We start from the raw sequence: 18,166 nt of genomic DNA on the forward strand, positions 1-18,166 counted from the left end.
ATTTGCAAAACATACATTTATGTGAATATACATACATATAAATGCACACTTATATATCATTTTCTCTCTTATGTATAAATGGTAGCACCTTATACACACTACTACTCTCTAGTTTTTTTCAAACAATGTGTCTTTGATACCACTTTAAGCATCTTTATAAAGAATTTTCTCATTTGTAATACTTCCATAGTATTTCATGGCATGGAACATCATAATTTATTGAACTAGATCCCATGGATAGATATGTATGTTGTTTCCAGTTTTTGGTTATTGCAAATAATACTGAAAGTAATAAACTTGTGAAAATATGTCACGTAACTGTACATACATCTGTAAATTAAATTTCTATAAGTGGAATTACTGAGTCAAAAGAGATGTTGTCAAATTACCTTCCATAAAAGTTGTTCTAATTAAATGACCATCAGTAATACATAGGAATGCCTATTCCTCCACAGCCTTAACATAGTGAGTTATCAAAATTGTTTATCTTCATTAATCTGATTGGATAAAAATAGTATCTTTATGTTTGTTTGTTTGTTTGTTTGTTTTGAGGTGAGGTCTCACTCTGTGGCCCAGGCTGGAGTGCAGTGGCACGATCTCGGCTCACTGCAACATCCACTTCCCGGGTTCAGGTGATTCTCCTGCCTCATCCTCCCAAGTGGCTGGGACTACAGGCACTCGCCACCATGCCTGGTTAATTTTTTGTATTTTTAGTAGAGATGGGGTTTCACCGTGTTAGCCAGGATGGTCTCGATTTCTTGACCTTGTTATCTGCCCACCTCGGCCTCCTAAAGTGCTGGATTACAGGCGTGAGCCACCGCGCCCGCCTCTTTATGTAAATTTAATTTTCACTTATCTTATTATGAGTGAGGATAAATACTTTTTCATATATTTAAGATGAATTTGACTGGACATGATGGCTCACAACTGCAATCCCAGTACATTGGGAGGCTGATGTACGACAATCTCTTGAATCCAGGAGTTCAAGACCATGCTGGGCAATATAGCAAGATTGCCCATGCTGGGCAATATAGCAAGTGCCGTAAAGAGCAGGGCATTGTGTCACATGCCTGTGGTCCCAGTTATTGGGGAGGCTGAGGTGGGAGGATCGCTTGAAGCTAGGTGATCAAGACTGCAGATGAAGGGGGCCAGCCCCTCCACATCTGTGGGTATTTCTTGTCAGGTGGGACAAGAGACTGCGAAAAGAAATAAGACACAGAGACAAAGTATAGAGAAAGAACAGCGGGCCCAGGTGACCAGCACTCAGCATAGGGAGGACCCGTGCTGGCACTGGTTTCTGGGTTTCCTTAGTATTTACTGATCACTATCTCTACCATCTCGGTGAGGAGGATGTGGCAGGACTTTAGGGTAATGATGGGGAGAGGGTCAGCAGGAAAACATGTGAACAAAGGTCTCTGTGTCATAAATAAGTTTAAGGAAAGGTGCTGTGCCTCGATGTGCACGTAGGCCAGATTTATGTTTGACTTTAAACAAACATCTCAGTGCCATAAAGAGCAGTATTGCCGCCAGCATGTCTCACCTCCAGCCATAAGGCAGTTTTCTCCTATCTCAGTAAACAGAACCTACGATCGGGTTTTACACCAAAACATTCCATTCTCAGGGGCGAGCAGGAGACAGATGCCTTCCCCTTATCTCAACTGCAAAGAGGCCTTCCTCTTTCACTGATCCTCCTCAGCACAGACCCTTCACAGCTGTCCGGCTGGGGGATGGTCAGGTCTTTCCCTTCCCACGAGGCCATATCTCAGGCTGTCTCAGTGGGGAGAAACCTTCACAATACCCAGGCTTTGTTGGGCAGAGGTCCCTGCGGCCTTCCACAGTGCATTTTGTCCCTGGGCACTCGAGACTGGAGAATGGCGATGACTTTTACCAAGCATACTGCCTGCAAACACTTTTTAACAAAGCACATCCTGCACAGCCCTAAATCCATTAAACCTTGAGTCAACACAGCATGTGTTTCTGCGAGCACAGGGTTGGGGCTAGGGTTACAGATTAACAGCATCTCAAGGCAGAAGAATTTTTCTTAGTACAGAACAAAATGGAGTTTCTTATGTCTACTTCTTTCTACACAGACACAGTAACAGTCTGATCTCTCTTTCTTTCCCCTACAGCAGAGAGCTGAGGTCATGCCGCTGCACTCCAGTGACAGGGTGAAACCCCGTCTTAAAAAAAAGGGGGAGGATAAATTTGTATTTCCTTTCCTGTGAATTGCTTGTTCATAGTATTTGCTTATTTTTTGTTTATTATTTTCTTATTGATTTGCAGGAGCTTTTTACTCACTAGGAAAAGTAGCCTTTTGCAATATGAATTACGAACATATTTATTTTTAAATAATAAAAAAGTAGAAAAAGCATTTAATCAAACAAGACATGCAAAAATTGTGTGCAAATGTTTGCTTTTGTTGTGGTGAACAGTGAGAATGAAATAATTTATGTACATTTAAGCAGTAAAGTTAAATGGGCATGACTGTAGTCAGATTCAATTCATGTGTAAACTGGCTTAAGCAAAAGATTAAAAAAAAAAATTTATGTAAGAGAGAGCCCACAGACGGGCGGCTTTAGCTGTCATCAATTGTCATAAAAAATCCAGGTTATTTTTGTCTGTTTTGATATTCTTTTCCCTACGTCATAATCAGCCTAGCTCCTTTTGCAGTTATGAGGTTGCCACCAGAAGCAACCATGGCTATGTACCTCTGTGTGTAGACCCAGTAGGAGGGTGAAGTTGACTTTTAAATGAAATGAAGGCCTTTCCTCCAGAGATTCCATCAAACCTCTTCTCATGTTTCATTGGCAAGAATTGGATTATTGGCCCAGTTTTCAATCATTGGCAGGAGGGATTGAATTATTTTTCACTCAAATAGATTCACCACTTGGTCCAAGATCAATTCTCCAAAAATCATTACTGCCCCTCACCATGGAGGTAAAGCAGATGTAGGATAGATTCCTGCAGCACCAGTCAAGTGGCACAACTTTTCAATGTTTTGTTTTCCTTCTCCATCCATTGAGACTAATGATGGTACCTGACTCAGAGAGATTTCGTTCAATGCCTTGCACTAAGCAAAAGCCCAAAAAAGTTTGCCCCTTTCTATTGCCTTCTGTTCCTTCCTAGCATGACTATTGTTTTTGGTATTATTATTACTTACTGAATGTCTGTTTAAGCAGCAAAGTTTGGGAAAAAAGCAGTTGAAATCTCTTTTTAGAAGATATATATGGCTGTTGCTAGAACATCCTCATCCTGTTTCTGACTGATCAGTTTGTCTACATGGATTGTTCATCACATTAGAATCTGAATGGCATCAGTAAGAAATTTTATCATTCACAATTGACTTTCATAGATTTATTAGTGAGATGAAATTTTAAATTTTAAACTTACCACAGAAATATTTTTGACAATTGAAAATTAATTTTTCCATGCAGATATCTTTCCTTTGGCTTTTTTTTTTTTTTTTTTTTTGAGACGGAGTCTCGCTCTGTCGCCCAGGCTGGAGTGCAGTGGCCGGATTTCAGCTCACTGCAAGCTCCGCCTCCCGGGTTTACTCCATTCTCCTGCCTCAGCCCCCCGAGTAGCTGGGACTACAGGCCACCTCGCCCAGCTAGTTTTTTGTATTTTTTAGTAGAGACGGGGTTTCACCGTATTAGCCAGGATGGTCTCGATCTCCTGACCTTGTGATCCGCCCATCTCGGCCTCCCAAAGTGCTGGGATTACAGGCTTGAGCGACCGCGCCCGGCCTCCTTTGGCTTTTTGACATACATAGTGCTATGCTTTCCCCCAGTGTTTTCATAGAACTCGCTGGCAGGCACGGAAGCAGAGCAGAGGAAGATGAGGAATAACAACAGGAAAAGGAGGCCTAGATCATCATCACTTGCAAAATGTTTCCCCTACTGATGCAAATTTTTTGCAATTTTTTTCCTCTAGGCTATGCTTTGTTTGATATTTTAATGTATTTGTGCTACTGTCTTCTCAACCACACATACTTATACCTATCAAAGCCAACATAAATTATCCATACAATAAACAGAAAGAAAAAATTATTTAATAACACCATACAGCAGACATAGATAATATCAAATGGCCTAACATATAAATAAAGTTCCAGATGTAGAAGAGAATATGGCAGAAGAAATATTTTAAAATATAATTCCTGACAATTGAAGAAAAACATAAACCTCAATATTCAACCACATTTAAGCACATTTATTACTCTATTCTCACACCGCTAATAAAGACATACCTGAAATTGGATAATTTATAAAGGAAAGAGGTTTAATTGACTCACAGTTCCATATGGCTGGGGAGGCCTCACAATCATGGCAGAAGGCGAATGAGGAGCAAAGTCACATCTTACATGGCAGCAATCAAGAGGACATGTGCAGGGGAACTCCCCTTTATAAAACTATCAGATCTTGTGGGACTTATTCAGTATCATGAGAACAGCACAGGAAAAACTCACGCTCATGATTCCATTACCTCCCACTGGGTCCCTCCCGTGATGTGTGGAGATTATTACAACTCAAGGTGAGACGTGAGTGGGGACACAGAGCCAAACCATATCAGCAGATCATAGTCAAACTGCTGAAAACCAAAAATACATCTAAACAATAAAAGCTGAGAGAGTTTGAGGCCAGCAGAACTAGGCAACATGAGATACTAATGGCAGTTCTTTGGGCCAAAGAAAAATAATCACACGTGGAAGCATAAACCTTTAGAAAGAAAGAAAAAGCACTGGAAAGAGAAATATCTGAGTAAATATAAATATATAATTTTTCTTTAAAATTTTAAAGAGGCTATTTACTATATAAAGCAAAAATAAGCAATATATTGTGGGATTTAGTACATTTGTACAAGTAAAATACATGACAACAGTAGCACAAATGACTAGAGGGTAGGCAAGTGGAAATATACTGTTTAAGTATTTTAAATTATTTGTAAAGTAGTAGAATGTGAAGTCAAGGCAGACAGTGATAAATTAATGGTACATATTTTAATTTGTAGAACAGTGCTGTTCAATAGAATTTTCTGAAATTACAGAAATGTTCTATCATCTTCACTGTCCAACATAGCAGCAACTAGCCACATGTGGCTATTGTGCACTTGAAATGTGACCAGTGCAACTAACAAATTGGAATTTTAGTTTTAACTAATTTAAGATGTAGCATAAAGCTAATTGCTACCATACTGAACAGAACAACTTTAGAATGACTACTGAGAAGATACAAAAAGGTATATCTGAAAAGCTAATATAGAAGATTTTTAAAAAGTATAATAAAAACAACTGGTTAATCCAAAAGAAGAGAAGAAAAAGAGAACAATAGAACAAAGAATAGATGAAATAAATAAAAAACAGGCAGCAAATTATGGTAGGCCTATACCCAGTATATTAGTAACTACATTAAATATAAATGCACCAAAATCTTGGCTGTCAAATGGGATTTTAAAAAAAAGCAGAACTGTCCAGGCACGGTGGCTCATGTCTGTAATCCCAGCACTTTGGGAGGCTGAGGAGGGTGGATCACGAAGTCAGGATATCAAGACCACGCTGGCTAACACGGTGAAACCCCGTCTCTACCAAAAAAAAATACAAAAAATTAGCCAGGCATGGTGGCAGGCGCCTGTAGTCCCAGCTACTTGGGAGGCTGACACAGGAGAATGGCTCGAACCCAGGAGGTGGAGCTTGCAGTGAGCTGAGATAGCACCACTGCACTCCAGCCTGGGCGACAGAGTGAGACTCTGTCTCAAACAAAACAAAACAAAACAAAAAACCAAACAAACAAACAAAAAAAACAGAACTGGCCAGGCGCAGTGGCTCATGCCTATAATCCCTTCTTTGGGAGGCCAAGGCAGGCAAATTGCCTGAGGTCAAGAGTGTGAGATCAGTCTGGGCAACGTGGCAAAACCCCATTACTATAGAAAAATACAAAAATTAGCCACACATGGCGGGGCACACCTGTAGTCCCAGCTACTTGTGGGTGTGAGATGGGAGGCTCACTTGAGCTTGGGATGTCGAGGCTGAATGTGCTGTGTTCACACCACTGCACGCTAACCTGAGTGATAAAGTGAGACCCTGCCTCAAAAAAATTAATTATTTAAATTAAATAAATTTTAAAACCCCAGAACCAACTATATTCTCTTTACAAGAGACACCCTTTTTCTTTTTAGATAATTTTAAATTTACAGAAAAGTCACAAGAACATACAAAGAACTCCTTTACCCAGAATCACTAATGTTTTATACTTTGGCACTTTTATTGTTTCTTTCTCTCTGATACTTCTAAGTCATTTGAGAGTAGGCTTCATATAGCATGCCCTTTTACCCTTGATATGTTAGTATGTATTTTCCAAGAAGAATACTCCTACCTCTCCTCAGTACAATTAACAACACTGATACAATACTAGTATTTAACATATAGTTCAAATTCCAATATTATCAGTTGTCCTACTATTGTCCTTTATAGAAATTTCCTCCAGTACAGGATATAGTACAGAATCACAGATTGTATCTAGTTGTCATGTTTCTTCAGATTTTCAAATTTCAAAAACATTCCTTAAGTCAAAGATTAGAAAGGTATAAGTTGAACTATCATTAATTGCAGATGATATGAAAAGTCAAAAGAAACTGCATACTACTATAACTAATAAGTTAATTTAGCAAAGGCATCAAATATAAGGTCAATACTTTTTTGTTCTTCAACTTTTAGGATCTGGGGTCCATGTGTAGGATGTTCAGGTTTGTTACATAGGTAAGTGTGTGCCGTGGTGGTTTGCTGCACAGATCAACCCCTCACCTAGATATTAAGCCTGGCATCTATTAGCTATTTTTCCTAATGCTCTCCCTCCCAGTGGCCCCCGACAGGCCCGTGTCTATTGTTCTTCTCCATGTGTCTATGTGTTCTCATCATTGAACTCACACTTATATGTGAGGACATGCAGTGTTTGGTTTTTTGTGCTTGGGTTAGTTTGCTGAGGATAATGGCTTCCCGCTCCATCATGTCCCTGCAAAGGTCATGATCTCATTCCTTTTTATGGCTGCACAGTATTCCACGGTGTATGTATCTTTATAATAGAATGACTTACATTATTTTGGGTATATACCCAGTAATGGGATTGCTGGGTCAAATGGCATTTCTGCCTCTAGACCTTTGAGGAATTGCCACACTGTCTTTCACAATGGTTGAACTAATTTATACTCCCACCAACAGTGTAGAAGCATTCCTTTTTCTCCACAGCCTCACCAGCATTTGTTGCTTCTCAACTTTTTAATAACTGCCATTTTAACTAGTGTGACATGGTATCTCATTGCGGTTTTGATTTGCATTTCTCTAATGATCAGTGATGTTGAGGTTTTTTTGTTTTTCACATGCTTGTCGGCTGCATGAGTGTCTTCTTTTGAGAAGTATTTGTACATGTCCTTTACCCACTTTTTAATTGAGTTGTTTTTTCTTTTCTTGTAAATTTGTTTAAATTCCTTGTAGACTCTGGATATTAGACCTTTGTCAGATGGATAGATTGCAAAAATTTTTTCCCATTCTGTAAGTTGTCTGTTCAGTCTGATGATAGTTTATTTTGCTATGCAGAAGCTCTTTAGTTTAATTACTTCACATTTGTCAATGTTTGCTTTTGTTGCAGTTGCTTTATGAGGTCAATATTTTTAAGTCAATGGCATTTCTGTATAAATGCAACAAACCATTGTGTAATTAAACTTAAAAATAATCCATCTACAACTTAAAATAGCAAATACTTAGGAGTAAATTTAATAAAATAAAATCAAGCCTTCTATGCCTAAAACTACAACAGAAAACTACAAGAAAACCACTGCTGTGAAAAAATTAAAGAAGACCTAAGTAAATGGAAAGACATAGCATGCTCATGGATCAAAGGTTCAATACTTTTAAATTGTTGATTCTAACCCTAAACAAAATATCAGCAGACATTTTTTTAAAATATTGATAAAATGATTTCAACATGTATATAGAAAAAAGGAGCTGAAATAGTCAATCTTAATAGATAATCTTAAGAAGAAAGACAAAGTTGAAGGAGAAACATTAAAAGATTCTAAGGCTTATCAAAAAGTTATACTAATTAAAACAGCAGATATTCTATTCAGCATAAGGATAAATTCATAGATTAATGGATCAGAATGGGAAGCCTAGTTACCTGATGTTTAACGAAGAGGTTAATAGCATTCAATGTGAGAAAGAACATCCTTTTCAATAAATGATGCTGAAGTAACTGCATATCCACAAAGGAAAAAAAAAAAAAGAACTTAAATCTTTCCTTATACCATAGACAAAAGTTAATTTAAAAAATCATTGGCCTAAATGTAAAAACTAAAAATATCAAGTTTCTAGAAGAAAATAGAAGAATTTTTTTTTTTTTAACTCTGGGACAAGCAAAACATTCCTAGATAAGAAGACACTAGAAGAACCAGCCATGAACGAACTCAATTATAAATTGGATTTTAGCAAAATTTACCTATGGGTAAGAATGTCCTGGTACTACTTTAATTTTGGGGGGTCGTAAAAGAGGATTCTACTGATCCCATCTTTAATTTGGTCTTTATGGCCATAGCTATGATTCAGTCAGAAATAGTTTTATTATCCAGTCCTGTATTGTCTGGGCTCTCGTTGCTCCCCTTCAATTCTGCTTGCAAACTGGCCAGTCCTTCACTGAGCTCATTTCTTTCTTGCAACAACCTATTCATGATCTCAATGTTCTGCTTTCATGTCTTTCTAATTTTACAAGTTGATTAGGTGTATTTTCTGTCTCCCAAGGTATAGCAGATGATAGTTTATCCAAATATTTTGACAGTACATACCACAGATTGTAAATTTTCCAGCTGCCTATGCTAGATTTTATACCACCTGCCTCCTAGTTCCAAAGACATATTGTGTATTTTAGGCTTTTACAAAGGTACCATCTTACTTCTAGTACCAATGTCTGAATTAGTTCATTTTTGCTACATAATAAACCAAGTATTTCAGTGACTTATAACAATAAACATTTATTTTTATTCTCACAGGCCTACACATTGCAGGGTTTTGGCCAATCTATGTTGAGCTTTGCTATGCCAAGTTGAACTCCAGGCTCTAGTCCAGTTTATTTCTGCTACACATATTTTCATTCTCAGACTGTTAGAAAGGAGTACCAGCTACCTGAGGTGTGCTCTTTTCATTACAGTTCAAAGGAACACATTGAAAGACTTTACTTGAGTCAAGTACGTTGATCTTCCAGTGGCCAAATAATGTCATGTGGCCAAGCTCAATGTCATTGGGGGCCAACCTCAATGTCATAGGGAAGTACACTCTACCCACCATGACACAGTGGGGAGGTACAATTCTATAACAGGGATGGGGGGAAGAACTGAGAACAGTTATCTAATCCACTCTTCAAAAATAGGACACAATTTAAATTAAAACATACTAAATCTATTTCTAATGAAGTCAGAAATAAGACTACTAAATGCAGTGATAACTGCCAACAGCAACAATAGCTGATGCAGCATAATACAATAGCAATATTAGCCAACGCAGAATATTAAAATCAATTTACCACATAGGTAAATGTGGTAAATTTAGGTATATATACCTAAAATGGTATATAGATATTTTAGACACACTAGATCAGTGATCTTCCTTTTCCAAACTTAATTTTTCAATGAAAGTTGTTTTCCTAAGGGCTACTTGCTAAAATTCCATGGATCAGTTTGTAAACTAACGATCTATCTAGACCATTCAGCAAACAGATAAAAAGGCAACAGGAAGAAAGACATCTCTGGACTCCATCTGACTGGAGTCACTGAGTAGCTGTAAGTCCTGCAAATTCCAAAGCAAAATGTTCCCCCACTTTTATATATGATTCCTGAAATACGTAAAGTGTCAATTACAAAAGGTTTTTCAATGGTTAACTTCAGTTATAAAAAACCAGACCAACTGTCTTTTGAAGCTAATATTCATGACCAGGTGTTTGAAATGTACAATGACAAAATTCTGGGAAATACAGAATAATGGGGACCTTGATGTTTCTCAAATGGCCATACCTAGTTTATTTTAATGCTGAAAATGGTGCCACTTACTCACATGAATGACTCATCATCGTAGAGCTTCTGCTAGTCACTGCCCCTTTTCGTTTCTTCTCATTGTTATTGTTAATTTCTAGTGTCTAAAGATTAGGTAATAAATCAAAAATAGCTAGAGGCCCTCCTACTAGCAACCTTTTGTTTTTAAATGCTGCGAAGCGTTGACACTCCAGTCATTTAGCTGCAATAGCAGGAGGAGACAACACATCCACCCGCCCATGCTGTTCCTCCCTGAATGGTTTCCCACCCAGACATAGCTCAGCTTGCCAAGGTACAGGACTTAACTCATTTCACATTTCATTCTCCCCCTCTGTTCAGCACTCCCTTCAGATTCGTGAAAGCGAAAAATCTGCCACATTTTTTTCAAACAAGTAGGCTCTATATTTAGCGGGCGTTTGAGAATTAAAATCATCACCCTAAATCACAGGTGTAGCTTTTTCCTCTTCGGCCCCCTTAACAAGAGTAGGTTCTTTTTAAGAGCTGCACAAGGCATGTAAGACAAAGCAAAGAGAGCGCAGAACTTAGAGGGGAAAGAGGAGATCAATGTGGAGATAGAGACCACCAATAAAATGTAAAAGGTAGAGCAATCTTGTAACTGTATATAAATCAGTGGCAGATCGCACGAATCTATCTGCAGCCCCATATTATAAGACAAAATTGAGTGAGATTGAAAGCTGAATTTGGGGGACAGCAATTTTGTGACATTTTGCCTTCACCATGCATCCAACTTTGTTTTTTCCTCAGTGCATTTCGCTGGCACCTCACAAGACATTATTTCTGGGCGTTATTTCTATCTGACAGCAGTAGACACTGAGAAAAGCTGGTGATGATTTGAGATCACTCTGAGTTTTAGAGCTCTGGTTTTCTATCATCGTTTTTAGCTTAAAGAAAAACCACCCAGTTGGAGAGAAATATGTATGTACTTCTTTAACTGGAATCAAAACACTCAAAAAAGCAAAATAAGTTGACTGAGAAAACAATGATCGCTGATTATGATAATGATGACTACTGCTAGACGATTTGAATGCCTTCTGATTCAAGGCTGGAGAAATAAATTATGAGCAATGTAATTTTGGTGTTAAGAGCTGATTTATTATATTCAGATTCTTTGAATATTGGTCATTTATTCATTCAGTCAACAAATATGTATTCAGCATCTACCAATGCTTGTTTAAATGGTGGTGGGAGGGGATAGATAAAATCACCCAAAACGCAGAATCGAGGTTAAAATTCTTACAGGAGCTAAACAGAATAAAACACAAAAGGAACTTGGATTCTGACTAAGCCTGTCTGTAGCAGGTTATAGATCTGCTTGCATCTTTTCTCAGTATATTCATCTTTCTTTCTTTCTTTCCTTCCTTCCTTCCTTCCTTCCTTCCTTCCTTCTCTCTCTCTCTCTCTCTTTCTTTCTTTCTTTCTTTCTCAACAGTCCAGGGGTCTTTTGCTTCTTTTGCACTATTATGCTGTGAATGCACAGGGAATAGGCTCCAGCAGCTAAGGTTTCTTTCCATTGATTCTCACAAAATGTGCTTCTCTGGGTGGAGTGGGCTGGCGCTTTGGTTGAACCCAGCTACATTTCTGTTTGCCTTCCTTCTTTTTCAGATTATTTTCCTTCACACATTTCAGGAAACGATCTCAGCTCTTAACTGAGCTTAATATGCTTAATATGCTCAATATGCACATTAATTCTCTTGCCAAGATCTTGCCCTTAACTTGTTTGTTTATAACAATGCCAATAGCATGCTGGGTAACATTGTAGACTCTTCCAGTTTTGCCATGGTAACATTTGTGGGGCATTTCTTTTGGAAGAGTATCCATTCATGGATGTCTACAAAACTGCCTTTCTGGCAGATTCTCATGTTTGTGGCCAAAGGAACAACTCCATGTTTTCTAAAAGGCCTAGAGAACGTGTGTTGGGTGCCTCTCCTATTTCCCTTTGTGTTCCTCATTTTGGTGAATTACTGGAAGATCATGGGTTCCTGCTGAAAAGTTCCCAAGCAAGTTAATTGCTTTACTTTGATTGCTCATCTTATCCCTTTCATCTTGAATGACTTCCCAACAGCCATCAACACCTGATGAAATCCAGACTTTTCTTTAATACTCACTGTACTTATAAAAGATTCTCACTGTATATATGTTGAGTTCAGTAAATGAGAACATAAAATATTTTTCATTGCACATTTTTCAGTCAAGACAATTGAAGAAAAAATTGATGTAAGACAAGGACTATTCACATTCTGAGTACATTTCAAGAGATAACATCTGTGGCTCATTTGGAAATGAAATAAAGATTTTCTTATAAATGATTTCATCAAGTAGAATGACTTTTGAATGTCATTTTATCAAGTAGAATGTTCTTTTAAAGTCATGACCAGATCGTTAGATAATGCCATGCAATATGCCTAGAATGTAATTAGATATTGTTCTATTAGCTATAGAAGTTATGTATTCCTTACTATGCAACCATAAAAAAGAATGAGTTCATGTCCTTTGCAGGGATATGGATGAAGCTAGAAACCATCATTCTCAGCAAACTAGCATAGGAACAGAAAACCAAACACCACATGTTCTCACTCATAAGTAGGAGTTGAACAATGAGAACACATGGACACAGGGAGGGGAACATCACACACTGGGGCCTGTTGGTGGGCTGGAGCAGGGGAAGGGATACCATTAGGACAAATATCTAATGCACACAGGGTTTAAAACCTAGATGACGGGTTGATGGGTGCAGCAAACCACCATGGTACATGTATACCTATGTAACAAACCTGCATGTTCTGCACATGTATCCCAGAACTTAAAGCATAATTTAAAAATTTTTTAAAAAGAGTTAAGTATTCCTAAAATACAAAAAGTGTTTGAGAAGAATGCACATCAAACTCAAAAACATTTTGAGTTAAATGGAAAGATCTTTATTTATATTTTTCAAATTTTAATTTTAGATTCAGAGGGTACATGTGCAGGTCAGTTACATGGGTAAGTTGCATGTTCCTGGGGTTTGGTGTACAAATGATTTCAAGACCCGGGCATAGTACTCAATACGTAGTTTTTCAGCCCTCATCCTCCTCCTGTCCTCCACCCTCATGTAGGCTCCATTGCCTATTGTTCTCCTCTTTGTGTCCATGTGTACTCAATGTTTACCTCCCATTTATAAATGAGAACATACAGTATTTGGTTTTCTGTTCCTGCATTCATTTATTTAGAATAATGGCCTCCAGCTGCATCTACATTGCTGCAAAGGACGTGAATTCATTTGTTTTGTGGCTGCATAGTATTCCATAGTGTATATATGCCACATTTGCTTTATCCAGTCCTTTGATTCCATGTCTTTGCTATTGTGAATAGTGCTGTGATGAACATATATGTGCACGCATCTTTTTAGTAAAATGATTTATACTCCTCTGGGTATATACCCAGTAATGAGATTGCTGGATTGAACAGCAGTTCTGTTTTAAATTGAGAAAGTTTCAAACTGCTTTCCACAGTGGTTAAACCAATTTACATTCCCACAGTGTGTAAGTGCTCCCTTTTCTCTATAACCTTGCCAACATCTGTTATATTCTGACTTTTTAGTAATAGTCAATCTGACAGGTGTGAGATGGTATCCCAGTATGGTCCTGGTTTTCACTTCTGTAACTAGTGATGCTGAGAATTTTTTCATATGCTTGTTGGCTGCATGTATGTCTTGTTTTGAGAAGTGTCTGTTCATATTCTTTGCTCGTTTTTTAATGAGGTCGTTAGTTTTTTGTTTATTTGTTTAAATTTCTTATAGATTCTTGATATTAAACCTTTGTCAGATTCACAGTTTGCAAATATTTTCTCCCTTTCTATAGGTTGTCTGTTTACTCTGTTGGTAGTTTCTTTTGCTGTGCAGAGCTTTTTCATTTAATTAGATCCCATTTATAAACTGTTGCTTTTGTTGCAATTGCTTTTGGAGATTTTGTGATAAAATCTTTGCCAAGGCCTATGCCAAGAATGGGATGTCCTGGGTTTTCTTCTAGGGTTTTTATATTTTAGGTCTTACATGTTAAGTCTTTAATCCATCTCAAGTTGATGTTTGTGTATTGTGAAAGGAAAGAGTTCAGTATCAACCTTCATATATGGAAAGATCTTTAAATGTCTTCAGGACTTTGTCACAGTTTTAAAACATAATCATATATTCATTGACATTTCTGCCATAGAAAAGAGGGGTCTATGTCTTCTATTGAATATGATTGGGGCTTATGACTCTTTGACCAATCAATTCTAGAGCAAGAGACTTCTGAGGCTCCATCATTAAAGGCCAGACAGCCTGCTCAAGGCCGCTCATTGGCAGGAACACTTTCTCTTAGTGCTCTGGGTAGCCAGGTAAGAAGTTTGAATACCCTGAGGTTGTACTGCTAGGAAGGTCACATGTAGGCATTTCATTTGACCATCCCTGCTAAGCTCAGCCTTCCAACCATTCCCCTGAAGTACAACACAGTGAAGCCACATTGGACCCTTCAAAACATTTCATTGTATTTCACAGTTTTGTGGGTGAGGAACGGCACAGGGTTCAGTTGGGTGATTCTTCTGTTCCATGTGATATTAACAGAAGTCATCTGATAGAAAAAACAATGAACCAGCTAATGAACCAGCAACAGAGACAAGCTCAGCAGTTTCTGTCCAAATACCTGACCCACAATATTGTGAGACATAATAAAATGTTTTTTTTGTTGTTGTTTGTTTGTTTGTTTAGACAGACTCTCGCTCTGTTGCCAGGCTAGAGTGCAGTGGTGCAATCTCGGCTCACTGCAATCTCTGCCTCCTGGGTTCAAGTGATTCTCCTGCCTCAGCCTCCCGAGTAGCTGTGATGACAGGCGCACACCACACATCCAGCTAATTTTTGTATTTTTAGTAGAGACGGCATTTCACATGTTGCCCAGGATGGTCTCGATCTCCTGACCTCGTGATCCGCCTGCCTCAGCCTCCCAAAGTGCTAGGATTACAGGAGTGAGTGACCACGCCCGGCTGAGATATAATAAAATGGAATTTTAAGCCACTAAGTTTTGTAATAGTTCATTATGTAGCTGGAGTAAGATCCCTCTGCCAACAATCCCTGAAATAATAAAAAGAACATAAGAGAGTGATTTATGATGCTCTGAATGGGTGACCTCATACTCTGTGAGTAGAAGAAGACTTGGCTACTATATAAACTGAACCCCAGAATGTGGACTGTGAAGGCCATCAGACCACCCTTTTTGGAGGATCCTAATACAATAGAGCAGAACATATCCCATCAGTGCCCCATCAACAAGAATCCAAGCTCTCCCAACCAAATCCCCCGTTCTTATGAAATTTCAAGTGGAATTCCATAAGATGATATTCCATGAGGCAATATCCTTCAAAATTTTAGTCATGGTACAATTATTCCCTGGATGGTTAAACATCTTTCAACTCTATAAAGATTTAGAATTAAACAGAGAAAGGTGTAAGTAAATCAAAACCACAGGATTAATGTTTGTGTTAATATTGTGCACTGTTTATCTTTATGTACTTGTTTATAAGCATTTGGCCAATTAGAGCAACAGATTTGTACTGTAATTCTAATCTAAAATGTATAATTGAGTAATTAATTTAGACTTGCGATTTCAAAGTGAAATCTTAGTAAGTTTATAGTTTCAGCACCTTTAAGAGAACTTGTTTCTCCAATATTACATTTAATATTTTATACTTTTAAAGTACTCTGAGTTTTTTTAGTTGTCACAGTTTTTGTATTAAAAATGAAATTATAGTCTGGGCACTGTGGCTCACACCTGTAATCCTAGCACTTTGGGAGACCGAGATGGTAGACTTCCTGAGCTCAGGAGTTTGAGACCAGCCTGAGCAACATGGTGAGACCTCATCTCTACTAAAAATATGAAAAATTAGCTGAGCATGGTCTGGGGCACCTGTAGTCCCAGCTACTTGGAAGAATGATGCACGAGGATTGCTTGAACCTGGGAGGCAGAGGTTGCAGGGAGCCGAGATTGCACCACTTCACTCCAGCCTCGGTGACAAAGCAAGACTCTGTCTCCAAAAATAAAATAAATATATAAAAATAAAAAACGAAATTATGTATATAATTAATAAATATATTTAAAACGTTTGAAGATGTCTCACTAAGTTTCTCAAAATAGGACCAAACATTATTTGCAGCTAATATATTTCCTAATTTCAAGTCCTTACAAAAGAAATTTCCTCCTGCCAGTTTGCTAAGAGCTATTCTTACTCTTTCTCTCCTGGTGATTTATCTGAGAGCTGTCTTTAAGAAGTATGACTGATCACTGCCAGGGGCAAGAAAGAAAGGAAGTTCTACCTGAACACGGGTAAAGAAGAGTCTGTTAATTATCAGCAACAGAGACAAGCTCAGCAGTTTCTGAATAAAAGAATATTCTGCCTGGAAAACTACCCAGCACCTGTCAGTGCTGAGCTGCTGGGAACTTCGAGCATTCACTCTCCCTTGGACTGCTCCCCACCGCCTCCAAGTAAGGGGAGGAGCAACTCTGCAAACCAGGCTCAGGGATGTCACTTGAAGGGAGAAAGGGGCCTGTTGGTGTTCCTAGGTCTTCCCCCTTTAAGTGAAAATGACAATATAAACCCTTCTTTTTAAGAAAAGGATATGGATAAAACCATGAGAGAAGGCAAAAATTGGGTGTGAGGGAAAAGCCCGTTTTTACTAATTCTCATTCCCTAAACCTATTGGGCTTACTTTTGATATTTAATTTACACTTATTCAGTATGATCTGATGTGTGTCTATGGATTGCAGAACATTGTAATAGATTCTGAGAGGTTGCACAAGAAATAGAACCCTCTCTCCAGGGAACTTGCAATGTGAAAAATATGATACGCACATGAAACAGAAGTACAATGCAAAGAACCGTTTAGGGCCGGGCGCGGTGGCTCACGCCTGTAATCCCAGCACTTTGGGAGGCCGAAGCGGGTGGATCTCTTGAAGTCAGGGGTTCGAGACCAGCCTGGCCAACATGGTAAAACCCTGTCTCTACTAAAAATACAAAAATTAGCTGGGCATGGTGGTGCGCACCTGTAATCCCAGCTACTAGGGAGGCTGAGGCCGGAGAATCACCAGGAGGTAGAGGTTGCAGTGAGTTGAGATTGTGCCACTGCACTCCAGCCTGGGTGACAGAGTGAGATTTTGTCTCAAAAATAATAATTAAAAAAAATTTAGAGAGATGCAGATTGACATATCACATGGATATTATATGGATAAGTTAACTGTAGCAGTGCTGAAACAGAAAAGGGTCAACAGATAGACACACCTGATTTGCATTTTATTTTATTTTATCTTTTATTTATTTTGAGACAGAGTCTCACTCTGTCACAACAAAATCTACAGTCTACTGGAGACTTTGCCTGAATGATCACTTATGCAACATTCCCAGAGTTACATTTGAAACCCTGAGGTCTGTTTATAGTAGTGATGATGATAATAACAATAATAAGGGCTTGTTTATATTTAATGGGTCTTCATTTTGCCCCAGGCACTATGTTAAACATTTTACAAATAGGATTTCCTTTAGTCTTCACAACAACCACATGTGGGAAGCTTTGTCTTTGTCTTCTTTTTAGAGATGAGAAAACTCAGAAAAGGAAAGGCTAAGAAATAGGCCTGAAGTCACACAGTTAGAAAGTGGCAGGCCTGGGTCTGGAGCCCAGGTAGCCTGACTCCAGAGGCCAAGCGCTTGGTCATACCTCTGTAAGCCTTGACCAGTCCCCAAAATGCAAGACCGTCCAGTCACATTGCTTTTTCCACACATTCGTCCACATTCTGTCCTGAACCAAGCACTTGCTGACTTGCACTCCCAGTTTTCCTCGTTCCTTGTCCCTAATTTATTATTCTTTCTCCTCCAAGTCCCACTTAAGCTTCCTGAAAAAGCATCTATCTTCACTTGCTCTCCTTCCATTTTCTCTTCAATTTCCTTCAGTCTAGTTCTGCACTCTTTGTTCCTCCTCTCTCTCCCCATTTATTAGAAAGTGTTGACACCAAACTCCAACTCATTCAAATTCAAGTCTATATTTCGATCTTTCTCTTAACATGATGCCATGTTCTTCTGA

At 38.5% G+C, this 18,166-nt stretch overlaps 1 pseudogene; it reads right to left on the reverse strand.

Annotated features, from left to right (window-relative positions):
* Positions 1 to 11,547: 11,547 nt before the first annotated feature.
* On the reverse strand, positions 11,548 to 12,038 carry LOC105526253 (annotated as a pseudogene).
* Between the last annotated feature and the right edge of the window lie 6,128 nt (positions 12,039 to 18,166).

This window comes from Colobus angolensis, unplaced genomic scaffold (assembly GCF_000951035.1).
Source record: "Colobus angolensis palliatus isolate OR3802 unplaced genomic scaffold, Cang.pa_1.0 Scaffold58, whole genome shotgun sequence".
In the NCBI taxonomy this organism is placed as follows: Eukaryota; Metazoa; Chordata; class Mammalia; order Primates; family Cercopithecidae; genus Colobus; species Colobus angolensis.